Consider the following 13,116-nt stretch of genomic DNA (forward strand, 5'->3'; position numbering starts at 1 on the left):
TTAAAAAACTGTTTTTGTCTATGCCAGAGCTAGAATAAATTTCTCCTGTTACTACAGTGATGTATTAAAGCCAGACTACCCAAATTATAATTTATCAGAAGTGTTTTATTTACTGTTTTTTGTGCTCTTGTATATATTTACCTACATATGCACCTTCAGTGCTTTCTTTGTATAGTTGCCTTATTTAGTATTTAAATATTTTTCCTAGTGAAGAATTTGTAGCATCAGGGTTTTGTTTTCTAGTATAGCTCTTGTCCTTGTTAGTACAAACAACAAGGATTACGTAGAAAAAGACAAAATAAAGTTAAATGAGTATGGTTCTGTGCAACAAAACCTCTTCTTCATTAAGTTACACTTCTCCCTATTTTATTTTTCTCTCATGCATCTTGAAGTACATACAAAAAAGAGTTCAGTCTCTTACAGAGTACAGGATTTTATAGTAGACGCATGCAAAATATTCAAATGCTTCCTCCCCCTACTGTTATCTCTGTGTTATTTTGCCTGACTGTTTTAGCAATTCTGAAAAGTTGTGTCCCACTTTCTATATAGGTGATATTTTTATAGCAATATTAGGTTGAAGATTCCATTCAATTGCCCTTCTTGAAAAGTATTAATCTTATGGTGATGTTGGCGGATAAAGGATGAATTAGGATGCCTTTATTATTGATCTATCCAAAGCTTTCATGTTACTTGATCATGCTGTGTTGTTAAAACAGCAGAAGGCAATTAATTTTAGAAACAAGACAAGTTGTTAACACTGAACAGTTTGAAAGTCTTCCTGCAACAAAATGTGATACATTGAAGATACTGTATTGTAAAGGATTGGATCATTTCAATTAATTTTGTTTGGACTCTAAATTAGCATTTTATATACATGTGTACTTGCTCTGTTTCATCAATCTATTCTCTTAACCTTACAGATTTATTGTTATCTTGAAGTTTAAACTAAAGGGGCTAAATGTAAAAGTAACTATTATATTAAGTTATTTGGAAGACTTGATAACATTCTTCCAATACTATTTCATTGGAATTATGAATATATTAAGTATTTTAACTAAAAAAAATAAATTTTCTTAACTTTTAGATTTATTTTCCCCTTTTTTTTCCCCCATTAAATTTATTGGTACATTTTAGGTATAAAATACAGTTACATTCATCATTGGGATCTTGTACCATTACATGAGTCTCTTGGTTCTTATTTTTTTCCCCCTTCCCTTGCCCTCCCTTCACCTCCTCCACCCTTCCCTATTTGCAAAGACCTTGTTTCCATTTTTTTTCCTCTTCTCATATTTTTCCCTTTCCCTTTTTTCCCTTCCCTTACCCCTCCCAATTCCCCTGCTCTTTTACAGCTTTTCTTCCTGTTACACAGTATCAGTTATACATTTTTTAAATTACAATATTAAGATCTAGGAGACATTACCACAGATTTGACAGAATTTAAAAGGATATAGAAAGCATATTACAAAAATCTTTTTTGAAATACATTTGACAACTTCTAAGAAGTAACTTGGAAGACAAATTAATGAAACTAACTCTGGAGGAAATACAAAAGTTGAATAGCACCTAATAAAGAAAGTATATTCCTAGCTTGAAAACCTACCTATATGACAACAGCAGGCTCATAAACATTTTAACTGATAAATTATATCAAACATTTAAAGCAGAAAAAAGAACGAACACTTCTCCCCTCATTTTAGGAACTCAACATTGTGCTAATCCTAAAACTGGATAAAGATAATAGAAGAAAAAAGTATGAACATAGATAGAAATTTGTTTAACAAAACAAACTATTAGAAGTCAGATCTGGCAGGATGTAGAAAGTGGTTTTGTTACAGGGATGGCAGTGTTGGTTCAGCATTGGAAGATCCACCCCCAAAACTCATAATTTTAACAGAAGAAAGGAAAAAGCCATGTGATCCTGTCACTAGTTGGAGAAAAAGTATTGGACTAAATTCTACAGCTGTTCATGGTAAAAGCTATCAGGAGACTAGAAGTAGAACAGAAACTTCTCAACAGATTAAAGTCATGTACTGCATACTTCCAGCGAGAACGTCTTATATAAATGGAGAAGATACAATGCTTTCTCCTTAAGGTGGGGAACAAGGGCAGATATGCTTGCTCTTTATCTGTCCATTAAACTTTGAAACCTAGTCCTCACCAAAATAATCTGGCAATAAAATGACACAACTAGGATAGGATTGGCAGGGCAGAAGCAAAATCTTTATATGTAGATGAAATGATCATCTACAGGGAAAATACTAAGAAATCTCTAGGAGTCCCTAGAACTTGTACTTGAATTTAGCAGGATTAGAAAACACAACGTATATATAAAAATTCAGGTGTGTGTATACTTGCTTTAAATGAAGACTTGGATGTTGAAATTTAAAAGTTATGTAGGAGTACAAAGGACCTAGAAAAGTTAAAAATAAAACAGCGTTGGAAGACATTTAGTACCTAATTTTAAGACTTCTTCTAAAGCTACAGTAATCAAGAGAGTGTTGGTGTAAGGAAAGACATATAGATCATTGGAATAAATCAGAGAATCTAGAAATAGAACCATACATATATGGTCCACTGAGTTTTGAAAGATTATTTAACATTAGCATTTTATAGAATATAAACTCAATTCAAGAGCCAAGGAAGAGATAGTGTTTTCAGCAAACGGCACTAGAACACCTGGTCTCTGTATATAAAAAATTAATCTCAACCCTTTTTTTCCATACATGAAAATAGCTTGAAGGGAACTATGAACCTAAATAAGAAAGCCTAAAAGTATAAAACTTTAAGAAGAAATTATAAGGGAAAATATTTATGAATTCAGGGTATGCAAGAACTACTTAGGATACAAAAGACATGATGTATAAAAGAAAAAAATGATAAATGAGATTCCATCAAAGTTTAGAACTTTAAATGAAATCATTAAAGTGAAAAGTAGTCCTTAAACAGACCATATTTACAATACATATAAACTATGACCAGAATATATAATGAATTCTTTCTTAGAGCTCATTCATAGACAACCCAATTAAAATGTAGACATAAGAAGATGATAAATAGCCAGTATAGCACAAGGAAAGGTGTGCAACTCTAGAATCAGAAAACTACTAATCAGTACAATAATAAGATTGAATTCTACACTCATTGGGGAGATGAAGTCAAAAGTTTTAAAAGCCTTGTCATGACTTTTTCTTTTTGTTGGATTCTCCCCCTTTGTGTTTAATTTGTCACGCCCAATAGATGCATTCTGCTGGGTTTCCTGGGGTTGTGATCCTCATTGTCTTTTCCTAGGGTATTGTCTAAAATTTTTTGGAGTGCTGGTTTGGTATTCATGAAGTTCCTGAGGTGCTCTTTATCATGAAAGTATCTTATTTCTCCATCAATTTTGAAAGATAGTTTTGCAGGGTGCATCAGTCTGGGTTGGAGGCTGTTTTCCTTTAGGGCTTGAAATACATCACTCCAAGCTCTTCTTGCCTTGAAGGGTTGCATTGAGAAGTCTGCTGTGATTCTGATGGGCTTTTCTTTGTATGTGATTTGTTTCTTTTCTCTCACTGCTTGGAGAATTTTGTTCTTCTGTTGGATTTCTGAAATCCTAACTATTATATGCCTATGTGTAGATTTTTTTTTTTTTTTGTCAAGGCTAGCTGGAGTCCTATATGCCTCACTTATCTGTATGTCAAGTTCTTTTCCTCTCCTTGGGAAATTTTCTGCCATCACTTCTGTGAAGAGTTTATTTTATGTTATCTGTACTCTCTCTTCTTACTTCATTAGCTCCAATCAGTCTTATGTTATTCTTCTTTGCATCGTCTAGCAGCTGCTGGATTGATTTCTCTTTTTCCCTTACAATTTTAAAGCAATTTTTCTTTTCCTCCTCACTATTTGCAATCTTATCTTCTATATGTGAAATTCTATCCTCACATTCGTTCATTCTGCTGTGCAGACTTTTGATGGAGTTTTTAATCTCTTGGAAATCTGTTTGCATCTGTTTTATGGATTCCATTTGTTTCCTATGTTGGGATTCCATCATGTTCCTCAGATCCTCTATTTTTTTAATCTGTGTCCTCTCTAGATTTATTAATCATGTCTTGCACCATGAGCACAATCTTTGCTGTTATCTGAGTAATTATTTCTGGTTTCATTTTTCCCAGATCCTCTTTTGTTGCCAGTTCAGAGAGTCCAGGTGGTTGAGTATCAGATTGTTCCATCCCATTTCCCTTTGGGGTTGCTGTAGGTGATCTGGAAGTCTGTTTTTGCGGCTTGTTTATGTGTCTTCTCAGTTCCATGGGGGGGGGGGTTGCTTCTGGCGCCCACGCGCCTCACCTTCTGTGCCCTAGGATCTTGGGATGGCAGCAGGGGAGCTTTCTTCCGGGTTCTGGGACCAGCTCAGCTTCTCTGCCCTAGGAGCTTGGGATGGTGGTGGGGGAGCTTCCTTCCGGGTGCTTGGACCCCTTGAGCTTTTCTGCCCTAGGAGCCTGGGATGGCGGCGGGGAGCTTCCTTCTGGGTGCTGGGACCAGCTCTATTTTCCTCTTTAAAGGTTTATAATTTCTTGAACTACGGAGTGTATATCTCTGAATTCATATCTCACAATACCACTGTTAATATAACAAAGAATCTATTAAAATGATGAAGTAAATTTGACAATATTGATTGTTCAATGCAGTTATTTATGTTTAAATGAGGGAAAATCAGGGCCGGGGATTTAGGTCAATGATTGTGCCTCTTGCCTTGCAAGCACAAGGTCCAGAGTTCAATCCCTGATACCATAAAAAAAAAGAATAAATGAGGGGAAATCTATTAAAATTGAATAGGTTAATGTCTTTTTTCTATTTTAAAGTATACAATTCTATAGAACTGAATTTTGCTTTGTATGGTATAATATGCATCCTAAAGAAAATGTGATACATCAGCAATAAAACATATCCAACCTTCTCTGACTTTAAATCCCCTTCTGTTTTCTTTAGATTTTGATCTACAAGCTTGACACCCTAAAAACTAATTAGATCTGCAAAAGTCCATAATACCCTGATATTGAGGAACTACTATTTCAAAGAATTCTATGATGAGTTAAAAGCATTAAATGTAATATATTTCCTTAACTACAGCTACAACAAAGTTTTGGAAATATCAGAATTATAAATAGCCTCATGACATTCCTGACAGTTCATTACTCTACTAAGATCTTAAATGCCAACATCTAATTATTAGTTTAGAATTAAGAATGGTAAGTGCTTTACAGTCAACTATTATACCAAGGTAATGAGTTAAAATGGTTAAGCGCAAAGCATCTGGATATAATGTAATATTTGAAAAGTACTAATGTTAGTCTATTTGATGACTTACTAAATTGGACAAATATAGATTTATAACAATATATGAATTTATAGACAGGAGAATATGATCTCAACTGAATTTAGTTAGCCAGAATCTACTCAAAGCACATCTTACTGACACTGTATTAAAGGGATATGTATATTGTAACAAGAGACGCAGAAGCAACCTCACTGAATTAATTTTTGTGATGCATTAAAGGTAAATGTACAGAAGGTGATATTACGCAGTCACATATTAATCAAACTTAAGGGTCTCTGATTATTTGGACTACATTATACAATTAAGTTTAGGCCTTCCTACACATTTGTTTTAAAGCAACTAAATATTATAGGTACTATGTAACAGAAAGCAATCACTATAGGCATAATAGATATTAATGGGCTAAATAGATTTTCTTAAAAGTTAAACATAATTTTTGTTGAAGAAAATGATTTGTATATCTGTCCAAATAAAATGGTATTCTGGCCCCATCAGGTCACAAGGAGATTGATAGGAAAGTGTGAAAACTAGATACAGATAAACAAAATAAAATGGCTTCCTCCTACAAATTTTTTTCCAACAAATCATGAAAATTTTGAAGGTATCTATCTGTATGTATAATTTCTACATATGATAATGAGCTCTAATATCTTTAAGAGTTTTGTTTAATTTTGTGTAATTAGAATTTAATGGTCTTACATGAACTCTAGAAGCAGAAATAATATTTTAATATAGCAATTTTATATTATTTAAATTTTGTGTAGATGATAAAATATAAAAATGGTATAGGGCCAGGGATTTAGCTCAGTGGTGCCACTGCCAGCCTCACAAGAACAAGGTCCTGAGTTTGATCCCAGGTACCACAAAAAAAAAATGGTATAATGTAAACAAATACATCAAACTCTCAAATAAACAAAAAAATATCCAATACGGACAGATTCTGAGAATGAGTAGTTGAGATGTCTAAAATACCTTAAATGGACATGTGGGCAAAAATGCATTTTATTGTGGGCTGGGGATTTAGCTCAGTGGCACTGTGCCTGCCTCGCAAAGCCAAGGTCCTGAGTTCAATCCCCAGTACCGCAAAAAAAAAAAAAAAAAAAAAAATGCATTTTATTATGAATTAAGATATACAGGTAAAGAACTTGAATAAAAATGCACTAAATGCTCACTAAATGTTTCTCTAATAACAACAGTCTCTTCTCGCATTGACTGCTTATGTGATAAAATAAAATATTAGTTTTCATCATATTTCAAGTGTAGTAAGACATCTATCAACTATGTAAATACAATCCCAAGCACACTATGGTTTTAAACTTTATTACCAGAGAAGAAACTGCAAAATGGCCAGTGATTCATTCTGAAAAGCAGTAAGTAGAAGGGGGTAAAGTTGAGAGTTAAGAGAATAGGAATCTATAGCATTCTAGATATATGAACTCTGTTAAAGTTGAATATACTAGGTCTTTTGATATATGTGTACACAGATAATAATTATATACATTATATATATGTATATTTAGCACAGTTTAAAAATCTTGTAAAGGCTCTACTGTAGTGGGGTACTAGTATTTGTGTCGTTTCGTGAACAACTCCGTGAGTGATAGACACATATTCCAAGTTAATGCCTGCAATTCTTGACCCAAAGACTTACCTAAAGCAAAGGTAATTACAAAGTTTAATCATATGTGGACTGGAAATTTGTTATACTGTCTAGCATAATTTGTTTGTCACCATTTTTAGAAGTGTGAAGTAGGAAGTTTGGTAGATTTTTTTATAATGCAATTATGTATAGAATCCACCACTGAAGTTAATCTCTCCAATCATTTGTTTAGATATTTGCAAGAAATTGAATAGACGTATACATTGAGACATTATGCTTGATTTATAAAATTAGAATCCTATGATACATACTGCTGGATAAATTTATGTCATTTAATTTTTTTATAAGTTAGGATGTTTTATAATTACTGTATGTTTTGGTTCTGTAGATTCTTTAACTACTTCCAAGTACACTCTGTACATGAGTGCACCAGTCCTTGATGGATTTGTAGTACAAGATAATGACTTCTAACTTCTTCAGAGTTTTATTTAATTTTGGAATAATTAGAATCTGATGATCTCACATAAACTCTAAAGATACAGATAATATTTTAACCTGGAAATTATACATTATTTAAAATATTTGTAGATAATATATTGAAATACTATATTTTCAATTTTCACTATTTGTAATGCAATAGTCTAAAATACTATCTTTCCATTAAAACCAAGCTAAAAACCAAGTTGTATGATATTTATTGATAAATTCTCTTCAAGAAATCCAGTATCAAATTATTTCTGCCCCTAGAAATTTGAGTCCTTTTTCTATATACACTTATAATCAGCCATGAAATATTTTCCAAAGTTACATGTAGAAAGTTACCTACATTTTAGCTTGCATGTATATCGTCTCAGACCTAAATCTAAGTGCTATTTGTTATAATATCAGAATGGTTTTTCTAGAATCATACTACACCTTCCTATAAAACTCTTAAGATTTTAGATGATTTAGGAATTGTGACCAGTCTGTATTTTGGGTAGTTAATTTAACTGATGCAATATTATAGTACTATCTGTACCTGTCTTTTACTAAAATAATATACAATGAGGAAGTTGAAGATTTCAGCCATGTAGGAGATATGCAAAACATTAAAAATTACAGAATGACCATGGGTGAATGAGATTGATACACATTTAAAGCCTGAATTTTGTCAGAATCTTGTGTGTGGAATTAAAATGATTACATATAAAGTTTCTGATTTTGATAATCTTCACACCACTCTTAAAAATGTAACAAGTGTCAGATTTTTCTCAGCATCACTAGCTCATAGTGTATGTTCTCAGAGCCATCTGGTCTGTTGGATTGTATAAGAAAACTTTCAGAGTGAAATAAATGTTGAAGACAGATGGATGAATATACAAAGAGTGAGAAAGTATAGTCAATGAGCATAAAGCGTTATTTCTAGAAACTTTGCATACAAAGTTAAAAGAAAGATATATGCTGTCTAGAATTTAATTCTCAATGAAGACTTTGGCAGTTTTTTAATTTATTTAGTTTTTTAAAAGGATAAACCTGAAGTACTATATATTTATGAAAAAAAATCAGGAGAAAGAGCATAAGTGACATGGTTATAGACTCAATGCATCCCTCAAAAATGTGAATATCAAATCCCTAACTTCCAATGTGATTGTTATTATTACTATTATTTAAAGATAGGGATCTTTAGAAGGTAATTAAGTTTGGATATTTCTGCAGTGAATCTTGATTATCAACTTGACTGGATTAAAAGACTCCTGGAGAGGTGATTGGATTGTGAGGACACCACTCTCATCACTGGGTTAGTTCAGAGTTGAGTGGGATAATGGAGGTAGGACCTACTTGGAGGAACTGGGTCATGGGGGCATGACCTTGAGATTTCTTCCCCTTTCGTGCCTGGTGCTTCCATTGTCCCCTGCTTTCTGAATGCCATGAGTTGGACAACTTTCCTCTGTCACAGCTTTCTACCATGATGTTTCTTCCTAGGAGCCAGGTGCTTAACAGTTAAAACCACTGAAACTGTGAGCCAAAATAGACCTCTCTGTTTTTCAGTTGTGGGTATACATTTTTTTCAGCAATTAAAACCTAACCACCACAATGTGGTTATGATGTGGATAATAATGAGATTAGTATCCTTATAAGAAGAAGAAAAATATACCAGAGCTTTCTTTCTCTTTGCCATTTGAAACTCAGAAAGAAGGTGGCTCTTTGCAGGCATGAAGTCCCTCACCAAGAGCTGAAGCTGTACACATTGTAATCTTGGATTTCTCAGGCATCAGAACTGTAGAGACTAAATGATAAATGTCTTTTTAAGGCAACAAGTCTACAGTATTTTGTTATAGCACCCCAAGCTAAAGACAAAAAGCTGAGAGAAAAAGAACCTGTAGGAAATTATTGGATAATATGGAACCCTGAGCAGCGGTGAAACTGTTCAGTGTGGCTCAGAAGAAATACATCAATTCCACTTAACCTGAAGAGAAAAAGGAGAGCCTGGGATAAGTGTCAATAAGCTTATGGGTAGAGAAAGTAAGTAGTTAAGGGAATTTATAACTGATAGTCTCAATTACTTAAGAGTATGAGGCAAGGTCATCTGTCCAAAGAATGTTTAAAGGGGGAAGTGCTGTAATACAGGCTTAATTGATTCTTTTAATGAATAAAAATGGAACCTGGATGGATTGTTTTCAAACTTCTCAGAACTCAAACTCAATACATTAAAGATAATGCTTAAAATCAAAGAAATAAAACAAAACCCAAAACTTCTGCTTGAGAAATATTATACAGTTGTTAAAACACACAGGGTGTAAAGTGAAGCTTGGCTAACAGGGAACACAATTTGATGTTGAGGTGGAATGTGAAGCCTTGTTAAGGTTGACCACCTTTGATGACTTGTCACACTGTTCTAAAGAGCAACCTAGGGGACAGGATGTGTGGCCTTATGCATTCTGCTTTTGCCAGGAATTCTAAAAGGAGTTTCGAGAAAAGAGAGCAGGTTCTGTAAAAAGTCCTTGATAAATTTGGAGGAATGATCATCTGAATTTGAAGGAGTGATCTAAACCTAGTAGGCCATACTAGCAAATCCAGTGGGTATAATCAAACAAAATGAATTTCAAAGCAGAAGATATTTTTGCTGAGCACAGAGTCTAAAGACATTCTTAAGGAGTTGAAAGAGACCAGACCAAATGAAGTTGTATGTTTACATCACTTTCAATTTTATTTATTGAGTGTTATGTATAACACTTTTTTACTATTATTAAAATAATAACTTTTACTGGCAGTTAAATGTTGTCGTACTTATACTATACAACTAAATATGTGTATGCATTTCCTCTATAAGCTCTATTTTTAACAAATGTTATTATGAGTATTCATAGATGAGGAAATGAAGACTTAGACATTTAAGTAATGTTTAAATGATCAAACAACTACATAGAAGAGGAGCTTCTGAAAGCGAGGTCTGTCTTACGGTACAAGTTGCCTCGGGAGTAGGGATTAAAGTTTGGGAAGGGAGGAAGTTGAAAGCCAAGAACTTGAGAATTAAAAAAGTGATTAGGTGATAATTAAAATACTTTAACTTTCTCTGAAAGCATTTGTGATAAAAATAATGAAAAAGAGTGGTAAAGTTCTGCATTTAAGAAGAATCAGAATGGAATTTGTCTTATATTTCTATTTTTATTTTTGCATTAAGGATGGACAGACTTTTAATATTATTAGAATGAGAAAATGCTTAACAAAAGGATTTTACTGAGAAGAGATGAAGAATAAGTCAAGACAAATGAGAGAATACGACTTTTCACAACTGAGATGAATTAAAAGAAAAGGAATAGGGGCAGAGAAGCTCAGTCGGTCCTGGCACCCGGAAGGAAGCTCCCTCACTGGCATCCCAGGCTCCTAGGGCAGAGAAGCTCAGCCGGTCCCAGAACCCAGAAGGAAGCTTCCCGTCCCCATCCCAGGCTCCTAGGGCAGAGAAGGTGAGCCTCTTGGGTGCCAGAAGCACCCCCCCACCCCGAAATGAGAAGACACATAAACAAGCCTCAAAAACAGACTTCCAGATCACCTACAGCAACCCCAAAGGGAAATGGGATGGAACAATCTGATACTCAACCACCTGGACTCTCTGAACTGGCAACAAAAGAGGATCTGGGAAAAATGAAATCAGAAATAATTACTCAGATAACAGCAAAGATTGTGCTCATGGTACAAGACATGATTAATAAATCTAGAGAGGACACAGATTAAAAAAATAGAGGATCTGAGGAACATGATGGAATCCCAACATAGGAAACAAATGGAATCCATAAAACAGATGCTAATAGATTTCCAAGAGATTAAAAACTCCATCAAAAGTCTGCACAGCAGAATGAACGAATGTGAGGATAGAATTTCACATATAGAAGATAAGATTGCAAATAGTGAGGAGGAAAAGAAAAATTGCTTTAAAATTGTAAGGGAAAAAGAGAAATCAATCCAGCAGCTGCTAGACGATGCAAAGAAGAATAACATAAGACTGATTGGAGCTAATGAAGTAAGAGGAGAGAGTACAGATGACATAAAAAAAACTGTTCACAGAAGTGATGGCAGAAAACTTCCCAAGGAGAGGAAAAGAACTTGACATTCAGATAAGTGAGGCATATAGGACTCCAGCTAGCCTTGACCAAAAAAAAAAAAAAATCTACACATAGGCATATAATAGTTAGGATTTCAGAAATCCAACAGAAGAACAAAATTCTCCAAGCAGTGAGAGAAAAGAAACAAATCACATACAAAGAAAAGCCCATCAGAATCACAGCAGACTTCTCAATGCAAACCCTCAAGGCAAGAAGAGCTTGGAGTGATGTATTTCAAGCCCTAAAGGAAAACAGCCTCCAACCCAGACTGATGTACCCTGCAAAACTATCTTTCAAAATTGATGGAGAAATAAGATACTTTCATGATAAAGAGCACCTCAGGAACTTCATGAATACCAAACCAGCACTCCAAAAAATTTTAGACAATACCCTAGGAAAAGACAATGAGGATCACAACCCCAGGAAACCCAGCAGAATGCATCTATTGGGCGTGACAAATTAAACACAAAGGGGGAGAATCCAACAAAAAGAAAAAGTCATGACAAGGCTTTTAAAACTTTTGACTTCATCTCCCCAATGAGTGTAGAATTCAATCTTATTATTGTACTGATTAGTAGTTTTCTGATTCTAGAGTTGCACACCTTTCCTTGTGCTATACTGGCTATTTATCATCTCCTTATGTCTACATTTTAATTGGGTTGTCTATGAATGAGCTCTAAGAAAGAATTCATTATATATTCTGGTCATAGTTTATATGTATTGTAAATATGGTCTGTTTAAGGACTACTTTTCACTTTAATGATTTCATTTAAAGTTCTAAACTTTGATGGAATCTCATTTATCATTTTTTTCTTTTATACATCATGTCTTTTGTATCCTAAGTAGTTCTTGCATACCCTGAATTCATAAATATTTTCCCTTATAATTTCTTCTTAAAGTTTTATACTTTTAGGCTTTCTTATTTAGGTTCATAGTTCCCTTCAAGCTATTTTCATGTATGGAAAAAAAGGGTTGAGATTAATTTTTTATATACAGAGACCAGGTGTTCTAGTGCCGTTTGCTGAAAACACTATCTCTTCCTTGGCTCTTGAATTGAGTTTATATTCTATAAAATGCTAATGTTAAATAATCTTTCAAAACTCAGTGGACCATATATGTATGGTTCTATTTCTAGATTCTCTGATTTATTCCAATGATCTATATGTCTTTCCTTACACCAACACTCTCTTGATTACTGTAGCTTTAGAAGAAGTCTTAAAATTAGGTACTAAATGTCTTCCAACGCTGTTTTATTTTTAACTTTTCTAGGTCCTTTGTACTCCTACATAACTTTTAAATTTCAACATCCAAGTCTTCATTTAAAGCAAGTATACACACACCTGAATTTTTATATATACCTTGTGTTTTCTAATCCTGCTAAATTCAAGTACAAGTTCTAGGGACTCCTAGAGAGTTCTTAGTATTTTCCCTGTAGATGATCATTTCATCTACATATAAAGATTTTGCTTCTGTCATGCCAGTCCTATCCTAGTTGTGTCATTTTATTGCCAGATTATTTTGGTGAGGACTAGGTTTCAAAGTTTAATGGACAGATAAAAAGTAAGCATATCTGCCCTTGTTCCCCACTTTAAGGAGAAAACATTGTATCTTCTCCATTCATATAAGGC

The sequence above is a fragment of the Heterocephalus glaber genome, unplaced genomic scaffold (genome assembly GCF_053883595.1).
Source record: "Heterocephalus glaber isolate CG9 unplaced genomic scaffold, H.glaber_assembly_v1.0 deba00001577, whole genome shotgun sequence".
Taxonomy (NCBI): Eukaryota; Metazoa; Chordata; class Mammalia; order Rodentia; family Bathyergidae; genus Heterocephalus; species Heterocephalus glaber.